Below are 11,050 nucleotides of genomic sequence, written 5' to 3' on the forward strand. Positions count from 1 at the left end.
GTCCAGTTCTGTGCACCCCATTTCAGGAGGGATGTGGACAACATTGAAAGAGTCCAGAGGAGGGCCACCTGCATGATCTGGGGACAACAGGGCAGACCCTACAATGAAAGACTGTGGGACCTAAACCTGTTCAGCCTTCACAAGAGAAGGCTGAGGGGGGACCTGGTGACTGTCTATAAACTCACTATGGGGGACCAGAAGAGTTTGGGGGAGACACTGTTTCCCCTAGCGCCCCCTGGCATGACAAGGAACAATGGACACAAGTTATTGGAGAGTAGGTTTAGATTAAACATCTGCAAGAACTACTTCACAGTTAGGGCGGCTAGGAGCTGGAACCAACTTCCTAGGGAAGTGGTGCTGGCTCCTACCCTGGGGATCTTTAAGAAGAGGCTTGATGCCTACCTGGCTGGACTCATCTGAGTCCAGTTTTTTCTCCCGCCCAGGCAGGGGGTTGGACTTGAAGATCTACAAGGTCCCTTCCAACCCTACTTCTATGATTCTATGATTCTAACTCCATGCCATAGCTGCCCTGCTGCTGCTGCTGGGCACTGACTACAGCCAGGCTGCAGCTCTGTGCCTTGCTTTGGCACAGAAATCTGAGGACATGTACCCCCTGTGCTCCCCCCACGGGTTGCCTATGATGGGGGAGGTATATATTACTATTGCTAGTTATTGGGTATGCCCCTCCAGGAAGGACTTAAGCAATTTACACGTGTTACCCTGAATTCTGCAGCTTCTCTAGCTGAAATAGCAGTATTTTGTGGCCAGTAGTATTGACCTGATGTGAACCTTTCAGGCAGATGTCAATGAAGAGAGGGCAGGTATCTATTGGTGTGGGTAAAGCATCTATCTGAATGACTTTTTCTGTGAGCTTGTTTAGGAATGGGATGTTTGCCAGTGGGTGTTAGCATCTAAAATGGATGTATCCAGGTTTGATTTATTCATGCTTAGTCATACTATTGTATGTCTGAAGAAGGAAAGATTTCTTCTCTGAGCTGACCATCTCAGTCAAGAATGGCACTAGGGGTTCATTACCCTCTCAGAATACCAGAAGGGCATGAATTGGAATCATATGTTTTGGTCCAATACTTTTTAATTTTTTTAATGAATAAATATGCTGAATAAATCTAGATCGAGAAGCGTTTTCTATTTTGTGGGGCATTTCATCATATCCATTCTCTAGCACTGTAAGATGCAGAATACTGGGCTAGATTGACTTGTGGTCAGACTCATTCTGACATTTTTTATGTTCTTCTGCTATATTCTCAGTATAAAATTTGCTTTCATTCCTATTGAGAATAAAAAATAAAATATTCCAAATTCTTTGTGAAAGGGGATGAATACCCAGCACTGAGGCAGGCTGCCTGGTGGGCATACCTAGAGCCATGCATTGTGGAAGCCCTTGAGGTCCTCATGCAGGCTGTTGAGGACTGGGTAGGCAAACTGACTGGAAATCAGACATTACAAAACCGACTTTGTTAAGACCAACACATCTCTGAAAAATGTTTCAGAATCTATGCACTGGCAAATCCAAGTGAGAAAAAAAGTTCTGTTGGAATTTTTCCAACCAGATTAGTACTGAATTCTGGGAATGTAGGCAGACTGTTAATTGGTTGGGATGAGTGACATGAGCCCATGCTGTTTGAGAAGGCTTTCTGAATGTGCATGCTCTTTTTAGAAAAAAAGGTCTTGGCATTGGTTGGTGCTCAGTTCTGATACAAGTTGTAAGCCCTCAAAATTGTTGTAATACAGAGGCAGGTTCAGAAGGAATGCCACAGCGCAGTCACACTCCCCTTTACTGTTTTGTAAGTGATTTCTCATTGTGGGTCTGGCCAGAGCCTTTGCTTTTGCATGGCTCCAGAGCGCAGAGAGAGCACTCCCCCTGCCACTCCTCTCCTCTCCTGCTGCTGAATTCAGGAAGGAAGGAGGGGGAGGGAAGGAGCCAAAAGCAGCAGTGTTCAACCCTCTGGCTCTGCAGCCTCAGGAAAGCATGGGCTCTGGCCAGGCCTTGCTCCAGTCAGCTGGCAAGCTCAGATCTCTAGAGGGAGTGCTTGCTCATGAGGGAGTGAGCTCAGAGCTTACTGTGCATGCTCCACAGACAAATTGGGGTGGGGGTACACTGCCTTACCCCATTCCTGGGTTTGCTACTGATTGCTTTTTGACCCCTTGGTTCAGATCAAGTGCACTATTTTGATGTATTATTCTGGATTGTGCTTTGGGACTGGATTTTTGCAGCTTTAGTGAGTAGTGCTTATTTTTTTACTGGGCTTTGGAAATTGTTGGAATCTTGTTTTCCTGTTTTATGGGCACTAAAATATCTCTGATGACTCCCTTTAGGAGGTGACAGTCTGTGTAGGGTGGTGGTTGGGTTGTGTTATCCCCACTCCGGACATCTAAGCTGAAGATCAGTTCCAGGTTATGAATGAATGAGTTGGACAAGAGATGAGCTGAGAAAGTCCTAAGGAGGCAAAGGAGATTAGGGTTTCTATTTTTTTTTGCAGGTGTATGGGGAAGGGAGGGAGAGGGAGGGAGGGAGAGTCTACAGATGAAGAGTCTGGGATATTTCAACATCATTGACTTAAATTTATCAGTGAGCTGCTTTTACGAATCATTTAGTCTGCAGCAGTCTTTAGATGAGCACAGAATCTGTGTAGGGTTGGCTCTGGTTTTCATTGTTAGATTAATGAATTATGAATGAAGTTGTCATTTCTGAGACAAATGCTCTCTAGGGTTTGGTGTTTGCAAGGGAGGTATATGGAGTGATGCCTGCTTTCTGGTCTATAATATGTCAAGTATCCTAGACTACAGAACTTGCAGTGTAGCATCCAAATCTTGGCAATATCTTGTTTGTTGTCAGTGTCAGGTCTTAGTTTGGTTTATAGCCTTACTTTCATCTTTTAGAAAACAACTTTGAGTTCTATTTCCAAATGCTCTGGCCACAGGTAGTCCTTCTATGTGGCTGCTCTGTGCTACCAGGGGGTGAGAGGAAAGAGGATCTGGCAGAGAAGATACTTCAGCAGTCCCAACTGCCTGACTTTGTTCTTTGGTGTATCTTTGGTTTATCCTCAGACTCTTGGGATCTGGTTCACAGTGGGTGTGTCTGAACAAGATGCTTTACTGTGTGGTAGGGTGGTTTACTATGTGGTAAACGTGTGCGTCTACACATGCACATGCTTACTGCACAGTAAACCTCGCTAATCGTAAATTTGCTGCCTGCAAATGCAAGTAGCAAATTTACTTGCAATTACTAACTGCACAGTAGCACTAATGTAAACGCCCGACTGGGAGCAAATCTGCTTCTGGTCAGCTGGCCACCTGGGGAAGGGAGATTGCTCTGAGATCACCATTGGGAAGCAGGGGCTGGGAGATAAGGATAAGGGGTAGGGGGAAATTGTCCCTGCCTCAATAGCAGGCAGCCCCTGGGGGCAGGCTGCAATGTCCCAACACCAGCCAAGAGACAGCAGTCTCCTGGCCCAGTGCTCTGTCAGCCCCTGGGCTAACACCCAGGGGGAACACAGAGCTCCCCTTGGTGGTGGTAGGGCTGCCCCAGGAAGTAGGAGAAGTTTGCTGCCGTTAGCAGCAAATCTGCTCCTGCTTCCCTGAATATGTAAATGCCTGCATGGGAGTGTTTACTTGTGAGTAGTTTAATCATGAATAAACTGATCCCACATCAAATGCACATGTAGACACACCCAGCAATCCCAGGACAGGAGAAGCTTAAAGGTGTTTTCCAGCCCTTCCTGCCTGCCTGCATCAAATGGCTTATTATTCCTTGACTAATCTGAACATTTAAGATATCTAGGCTAAACTGCTGTTTCAATAGTCACTTACCATGAATGCTAAAGGAAAACCTGTTTGGCTTGATGGATCATGCATGATTTATAATTAAATAGAGGTTCTTTGCTTAAATAACATTAAGAGTCTGACTTCTGCTGACATTAAAACTAGAAAATTCAGCATTCAGACTAAGCCTCGATCCCTGAAGTACTCTGTTTGCTAAAATAATAATCAGATTTAAAAAAGGCAGAGCAGTGACAACTTGAAGACCCTTAACTCCAAATTTCCTAGAATTCACAAGTTTAAATTAGATCTTGAAATAATAAGCAAAAATAATTGTCCTTGTTAGAATTTATTATTTATACATTGCTGAGAACTATAGTGGGCATTTTACAAAACAAATGCATAGAGATCAGCAGGGACAATCAATTTACAGGTTCTAAGACTCAGGTGAAGACTCAGGTGGTAGAGGACTTGAGTGTAAGTTTTTCCAGAATCAGAGCCTAATTTTAGGCATGCCCTACTAAGTGAGGGTAACTAACAGTGAAGGTCGATGAGGTAAAGAATGAAAAGGGTGACAGCAGTGAGATTTTTTTCAGGCTAAAAATAATAATCTTACTCCTTGTGGACACTATGGTTATGGGATCAGATTAAAACAACCCAGGGCCTGAAGCCCACCATGACCTTAGGTTCTATCATCTTTGTCTTATGCTCCTACACTGCCCTGATGTAATGACTCCTGGTCATGATTAACCAGTTAACATGTCTTAAGTTGTTACCTGATCACAGGTTCATGCAATTAATAGCATGATACCACAAGGAATAAGCTGTAAAGTTATTATATTAAAATTGTGTTGTAACTTTGTGGCCAGTTCCTGTCACACCATTAACTGAATGTATGGCCAGGCTGGGGCTCCCAGCCATGGAGGCACACCATGCAACCCTAAGGCTGGGAGCTGTCACCTGATCCTGGCTCCCAGCAGTAAGGCTACACCATGCAGTGTTGTGGCTGGGGCTGCTGATTTGGGCTGTCAGTGGTGGAGGTGTATGGTGTGCTCTGTGGTTGAAAGCCCCATGAGCTGATGGCCCCAGCTGTGCAGGTGTGTGTGTGAGGGGGTCCTGTTGGCTAAGAGGCCTCCCAGGCATAGGCAACATGTGGGGGGTGGGGCACGGGGGGGGGCATGTGCCCCCGAGATTGGCCACTGCCAGCCTCTGTGGGCAGTCGCCGCTTGCCACATCCCCCTGCCACTGCTGCCACCAGCGTCTGTGGATGGTCCCTGCTCACTGCTCACCATTCCCCCCCACTGCTGCTGACACCGCCACTAGCATCTGTGGGTGGTCCTCACTTGCCGCTGCCAACACCAACATTGGCAACTGCAGGTGATGCCTGCTGGCTGCTCACCACCACCGAGAGCATGCTGGAGTCTGAGGGCGGTCCCCGTTTGCCACCATGTTACCCCCCCAGTCTGAGGAGGCACCAGTTTTTCATGCTCCCAGGTGTGCAAGCTTGCTACTTGCTGGTGTAGGGGGAGCCCAGCACTGTGATCCCAGGCTCTTTCCCCCTGCACTGGCAATAAGGCATGATGGGATCTGATGCTTGATCCCCTGTGGTATGGCAGGAAGCATGATTGTGGGGATCATGCCCCATGGCACCTTTACTTACATGTCTGCCAGGGGCCTATAATGCCTACAAATGCCTGTGCTGTAATCCTGCATTGCCTGAACACATCTTTTTTTTTTAATGGGAAATCTAACTGCATACTACAGAGACCAGATTGGCTTCCAGGGAATTATGGTATTTATGCAATTTTAATTTAAATGGATATTTATTTACTGCTATTAAAGATCCTGAAACTCTTGCTTAATTGCTGGTGCAAAGATATTTTGAGATCTATTAGAAACACATTTTTTCCCCCAAAGACATCATTCCATCAGCAACTAATGGAAATTATTGGGGTGGAGGGGAGGCCTGATCTAGAAATGGAGTGACTCTCAAATGGCTTTTTTTAGCTGTATTACAGATTTTAACATGTTACATACATGTTGGAATATTCAGGAAGTATTACTGGAATAATGTCATAATGACAAGTAAGTTCCTGCGTTAAAACAAAAATAAGAATTATTGTTTGAAATTTTCTATTAATATAAAATCCAATACACTGTAGATAAAAATACACTAATGGCCTCAGTGACAGAACACTGTGGTAATATGAGTTTCAGAGCTATTCATATATGTAAACATTTTTCAGTGAAAGAATACGGGGATGTTCACTTTCTAGGAAGTAATGTTTTTAATAGCATAAAATAGCAATATGATCTTCATATATATGTCGGTAGGAAAAGGATTGTGGTGATTATTCTTTTACTGCTAGGTCCTTCTGCTCTAAGTAATGGGAATTGTGAAGGCAGTAATATCCTTCTTTACTTTCTTTATGACTGTATAGGAAAGCGGCTTTAAACTATGGGAGAAGGGGTCTTCTGAAATATCTGTTAAAACTTGAGGTCATAGTAGGGAGAAACTGAGCATCATTGCTATGAAAAGTTGAGAAAGTTATGTAAAAGCTGATTTATTATGACAAATTTATCCAGAGTATTAAATGCATCATTTAGGGACTCTTCCTTAGTTTGAAGGAGCTTAAAGGAAACCTGTATGTTATTATGAATTAAATTCAGTTTCTATTTTGCCCATTCAATGGGTGCATCTACACAAGACACTAACTGCACAGTAGCCTAATAACACTGTGCAGTACTGTGCTGGGCAAAATCCATGCTAATATGCAGTAGTATTAGGTACTGCCCAGTTAGTGTCTGTGAAAACCCATGTGCCTGGCACTGCTGCACAGTAGTGCCAGTTATTTCACATTGATTTAGTATTTGGTTATGCAAGTACTAAACTTAATGTGCAGTAACTATGGCACATTAATGAACATGTAGATGCACCCAGTGTTATCTAGATGTACATCTCATAGTTATGAATTTGAACCAGGACAAAAGCTACTCTGCTTTAGCACTACAGGATAACTTTTGGCTTGGTTCAAATGGCAGTATGTGCCTCTGCATTTAGTTAACGTGTTTTTGTGTTGTCTCTCGTTGCTATTTATATGTCAGTCATGTTGTTTTTATACTAAAGCCTTCACTTCAACAGCAAGCAGTATGCATATTGTATGACACTGGTAACTCTCCATCTGTGCAAGTATCTACTGACATTACGCATAGTGTGTCACATTTTTTGTTGAGGAGCATTGTATCATCTCAAAATATTTCTAGATGAAGATTTTGCATAATGCAAAATTCTGAAATCACTAATAATTAGCAGTTTCTAGAATAATGTTAAATTCATTCATGTTCAACAGAGTTGCTATTTATTAGCAGTTAATTTCAGACTGATGAGTTGTGTAGAAGACTGCAGGTAAGAGGAAGTGGTAGTAGTTGGCATGGAATGAAAGTTTGAAATTTTGTACAAAGGTTCTTTAAAGCTAGATTCAACCTGGTGTCATGCTAATGAAGTTAAGAACAAGTAGTATACATTGGAGAATTGGGCCCTGCTTTTTTATAATGCAAAGATAGCGCTTCTCAAAAGCTTGACTTTATTTTAGTTACAATAAAGAATTAAAAACATGAAGATTCTAAGAAAACCACAACTCAGTTGAGGAGAACCCTCTTTAAAACCCTCTTTAAAATGTATTTTATTAGTAACCCAAGAAATAACTTATATGATTGTCTGCTTCACTGACAAAAAGACAAGTTTATTACTGCAAAATCCATAGTGATTCTTTATGAGCTGATTATGAGTCTCTTCTCTAAGTCTCTAAGGCATTAAGTCTTTATTACTGGTTTGTAGTGTTGTGCTTTAGATCTGCTTCACATCTGGTTTTTTGCCCAGAATTTGATTTCTGGTTCATGGGTAATGCTGATATTTCAAAATTTGGGCTTGATTCTATTTGGGAATTAAAATAATAACCCCCCCCAAATAAAACAAATGAACAAAAAATAAACTTGTAAAAAAAGAGAAATATAAGCATCCCAGGATTTAGCAGCTGCTGACAGAAATGGATATTCTTGTCCGTTTCACTGTCTAGCAAATGGGGGTGGTGGGAGGAGGGAAGAAGTTAATTTCAATTAGGTCTCTGGTAGATGTTCCAGTTAGGGTGAGATTGAATGTTAGAGATATAAGGTGCTGATTTTAAAGAATGTTAGTCTCTGTTAAGGTTACCTACTGCTAGTGATTAGTCACACCTTTGGGGTTAGTAACTTCTAATATGCATTGCTCAGACCTGCCACCAGATGGTTGGTGAGCAGGGTCATGGATAAGGGCAGCAAGTCTGCTCCAGGCCTGCCCTGCTTGCTGGCTCTCTAGCCACAGTATAAGCCAGGGAGAGGGAGAAGCCCCACTGTGCTATTTGGATTGCCCCCACTGCCCCCTGTTGGACTCTGGATCCTCTCCCCTGCCCACATACATGCTCTGCCACTTCAATCAGCCCAAGAACAATAGCAGCAGGGATGAGGGTTCGTTGCCCTTCCTACCTGCTCTCAGGTTCCCTGCAGCCTGTGCCACCTGCACACATGGATCCAGTCCCGACTGGGGCTTGTAGTTCCCTGGCACCTCCTGCCCCCCCCTGCCCCAGCACCTGCCTCCTCCCTTCACCTCCCCTGCAGTTGCAGGGCTTGGTAGCTGCTGCTTTTGGGTACACTGGGGTGGCATGGTCTTCAGGGACTCCAGAAGTAGGCAGGGAGGGGAAACCCCCTCCCCCTAGCACATCTGCCACTCTCAGGCTAATCGGGGCAGCAGGGCAGTGATCTGGGGGTGGAAGGGCTGATGGGAAACAGATGGGGCAATTGGGGTGGCAGGGGAGTGATCTAAAAGTACAGGGGGCAATTTGGGGGTGGGGGCAATTGGGGGGCAGAGGGCGAAGCAGCCCAACTGCTCCCCTCCCCCCTTTCCCCTATGCCCTCTCTCTTTCCCTCTCCAATCCTGTTCTCCCCTCACCCCTTCCCTATATCCCTGTCCCCTTGGCTCCACTACTCCCTTTCTCCCTACACATCCTGTCCCCACCTATGTGTTATCTGGATGTTCCCAGCTGTCTGGCCTACCTGAGAGCAGTGCCTCTTGGGATACCGGAGGACTACAAATTGGTGATTTTATTTCAGGTGAAGTTAACTCTATCACAGTAGCACAGCCCAAAGTGGCATAACTTTAAAATGCCTAAAGGGCACTTAGCACTAATTAATGAGCCTTGAGATGTGATCATTCAAGTTTTAATTGCTCTTAATGTGATGTAATCATTTCTTAAGTAGTAACCTGGCCAACATTAATGCAATTAATGATGCGATAAAAGAAGGCATAAGGCACAAAGACATTACACAAAATATATATGGTAACTTTGTGGCTGGTTTATGTCATGCCTTCAGTTGCATGTGTGGCTGGGCACCAGCTGATTGAGGCTCCCAATCTCTGAGGCAATGCAGAGTGGGTGGGTAGGGTCTCCATGAAGACAGGCTGATAACCCTGCAGGCAGCCCGTGCTCAGCTAGGTAGATGGAATGGAGCCAAGGGTGGGTAAGTGGGTGTGGAGCATCATCTGAAAGCCAGATGGGCTGGTGGGGCTGGGCTTGTGGGATGGTGACAGCATGGGGTTGGGTCTAGGGTACAGCTGTGTTCTGCTCCCCACATGTCCCTCTAATAAATGCTGGTTTTGCGGGCAGGGGCATGTGGGCAGCGGACCGTGGCTCTGCCCGCGGCCCTAGCCTTGCAGTGTCATCACCCTGTGATCTGGGCCCTGGCCTCAGCCCTGGCCCTCCTCATCTCACTCCTGGATACCATTCCTCACCTACCCATAGCCGTATCCCATCCACCTAGCTGAGTGTGTCCTGCCCAGGGGGGCCCTGGTCTGGTCTCCATGGAGACCCTGCCTGCCTGCCCACTCCATCTAGAGCCCCTGGCAATGGGTGCAGGGTGGACAGGCTGGGGTGCCCGAGCAGCGGGGCTGGGGCTGGCAGTGACAGAGACACTAGTGGTGACAGCTGGAAGGAGCTGCTGCTGGGTGGCCTGCCAGGAAGCAGAGTCCAGCTGCTGTACCACTCCCATCCTACTATGTACCTATGAGGGCAGCAGGACCATCTGCACACACCATGGCCTGGGCTGCCCCCTGCACCTGGACAAGGCACAGTGGGCTGGATTCAATCCCTTGGTGGGCCAGATCTAACCCCCCAGGTTGTATTTTGCCCATCCCTGCTTTAACTGAACATCTTCCAGGAGCCTCAGTAGCTGCTGCGTCTTCTTCAGACTCTGCAGCTCCAATGCAGCCCCACCATGCAGAAGGACCATAGATTCAGTGGCTCAAGGCTTTCAGAATTCCAGATAATCTGGTCTTTTTTACAAAATATATCAAGCTTGTTTCAAGTATGTTAAGTCTTTTCCCCTGAAATTCTGTATTGTTGGGAAAATGCCAAATCAGTTCTACTTTAGTTATAAATTTATTTCTAGTATAAATGTTCAGGTCCAAATCCTGGTCAGGAGTGAATACTCTTAATCTGCAAGGAGGATTCTGATACCTGCACTGCTGTGGATAAAAAGCAGAAATGATGGTCATGTGACCCCCATGTCTGATATCTTGTGTTCCTAGCATGCTCGCTGTCTCTGGACCACAGATTCTTTTTACTCTTCCTTCTGGAGAATAGCCAGCTATAGTGTCATTCTCCATGGTCTCTTTTCTTTGTTCTCCTACAGGGCAGAATGGCATTGTAGCCCTAAAGAGCCCATGCCTGAGATTTGTGTATATATCAGCTTGCATTCAGACTAGTTTCTCCGAACTGCCGACAGCAGGGTACATTTAGCTAAGTGCCTGAAATGAGAGCTTTCCTATAAATAGATGTGTCAGTAACACTCTGACAGGGATCAAAATAAAGCCGCTCTTACACAATTCTGCTCATATTGATGGTTTCTTACCCAGTGGTGTCTGCAAGCTATAATTTGTCATGAATGTACAGGGTCTTGCTTAGTAGTTGTTTTTTTTCAGGTTTTTCTATAAGTCAGATAGAAATGGATGGATCTGATCTCCTTCATTGCCTGATCTGTTGGAGCATGTTCTATTTCCAGGCTGGAAGGCAGTAATTTTCCTTTTTGGGGAAACCCCCCAAAACAATGTAATTTAGAGGCATATCCTGTTCCACCTCCATGGATGCATAAAGCCCCTGGGCAGGGGCTCCTCCTGCATTGGGTGTACTTTTCCTGTCTGTAGAAGTGAACTCTTGAGGACCTCTCTACATGATAGCAG

This window comes from Gavialis gangeticus, unplaced genomic scaffold, assembly GCF_001723915.1.
Source record: "Gavialis gangeticus isolate Ggan-Ray unplaced genomic scaffold, GavGan_comp1, whole genome shotgun sequence".
NCBI classification, from domain to species: Eukaryota; Metazoa; Chordata; order Crocodylia; family Gavialidae; genus Gavialis; species Gavialis gangeticus.